Here is a 1,943-nt window from a genome sequence, read left to right as displayed (position 1 = left end):
GAATAGTACCAACTTACACAGCGGATATGAAGATAGCGATGGTAAAATTGTCGGACTAATGACATTGACAGTTCAACACATTCAACGGTAACTTCGTTTATGGTTATGGAACGCAGAGAGCCACCTAAGCGTTTCCAGGCGAAAAAAGTTGCACCATCCACACTACGTGGCCAGGACACAGAAAGCCCCAAAGAGAAGAAGCAACATGATATATCGGATGATTCATTCATAGAGAAGCGATTTGATGGCTATAAAAGGAATATGGCTCTGGTCAACATAAAGGCCTGGATGTCCAGAAGATACGGCTATAGATATTTTGATCCTCTTGCAAGCAGTATTCTAAAAAAATAATCACGAAGAATAACCGCGCAATCCAGTTTGTTCTTATTTTGTTGTTGTTGCTTTTGTTTTTATTTTATATTGCGTATGAATGCATGTTTTGTAAATATGTAAATATACGCCAAAGCGCACGGACGTTTCCAGAGCCAACAGATTTCTTTGGGATGCAACATCTTTCACGTCTCCTAGCAACAGCCTTAAGCAGTATTCAATATACGAAACAAATATAGTATTGGAATCAAATGTCCCGAAAGACCAGAAAAAAATTACAAAATTGAAGTAGAGTACACGGTAACTTTAAACTGCAATGAAAACAAAGTTTAATAACGAAAATTGCAAATACAATTATATAAATGTAAATGGATGCTTGCTCGTATTGTTTGTAAGCACGTTGTATCTTTATTGTACAGTGGCTAACACGCACATCAAGTGTACATTGAAATACAACTAGAATCTATATGAGCTCCGTGGCGCCGACAAATGAAGGGACAAGTAATGTCACTCTAATTTTGACAGATTTGATGTTTTTGAACATGAAACAACTGTTAGATAACTTCATAACTGTAAAGTATATGTGACCAAAATTGATCTCTGCATTTACTTTAACATTTTGTGGAATTGAATTAAGAAGAAAATGATATTAGAACGCAATAATGGAGTCTTCGACCATAAGTCGAGTTGGAGGATCAAAATGTATTCATTGGTTTAAACATACTTATTTGATATACAATGTATATACATTTTGCATGATGAACAGTATTAACACGATTTTGAATTGGGTAGAAAGCTATGAAAACTTATTAGAGTCCTCTCTATAACCTTTATGAAAAGTAAAAGGTCGAACTAATAAAGACTTTGTACATTTATTACACTTACAAGTTAAATGCTACAATCAAAAGCACCACTACGATCGATTGTCGCATATACATTAATTACATGTATTTTTCTCATGTATAGACCGGGGTAATATTTAAAAGCAATACCACATACAGATAAGGCACTGAGAAAACAAAGTTATTTGTCCCATTGAATTGAATTGATTAAACATAACATGACTCAAAGAGTTTTTATTGTGGCAAGATATATGTACTTATATTGATAATAAAGATGTGAAGTAAGTTTTGTTGTTATATTATTCTTATTAAGATAAAGCCGCTCTCATAGCTCAGTAGGAGGAACATCGAATTTGAGTCAGGCATAAGAGTATTAACATGTGTTAATCTGAACGGCCGAGCGTCTCATCATTTTATAACGGCACTAATCGAAGCACTCAAGTTTTTAATGTGTTAATGGAACATACGCAATACAATCCAAACTATCCATTAATCTTTGTAGATTACTTTGTTCCGACAAAAATATTTTTCCACCAAAAAAAATTTCGTTAATGATATTTCATGTAATTTAAAGTAAGAAATTCTACCGTAATTAAATACTTGAATATTTTATTTAAATAAAGAGTATATCTTTAAGAAAAAAACTTACGACAACTGTTTATTTCATGAAGTACGAATATCTCTTTTTCCGGAAAGTACAAAAACGTCGCAAGGTAAATTTGAGTTTTTCAAAAAATGTACTGTGAAAATCTGTCAAATTATCAAGAGTAT

This window comes from Ruditapes philippinarum, unplaced genomic scaffold (assembly GCF_026571515.1).
Source record: "Ruditapes philippinarum isolate M1 unplaced genomic scaffold, ASM2657151v2 ctg6150_1_1_1_1, whole genome shotgun sequence".
In the NCBI taxonomy this organism is placed as follows: domain Eukaryota; kingdom Metazoa; phylum Mollusca; class Bivalvia; order Venerida; family Veneridae; genus Ruditapes; species Ruditapes philippinarum.
This window is presented reverse-complemented; position numbering follows the sequence as displayed.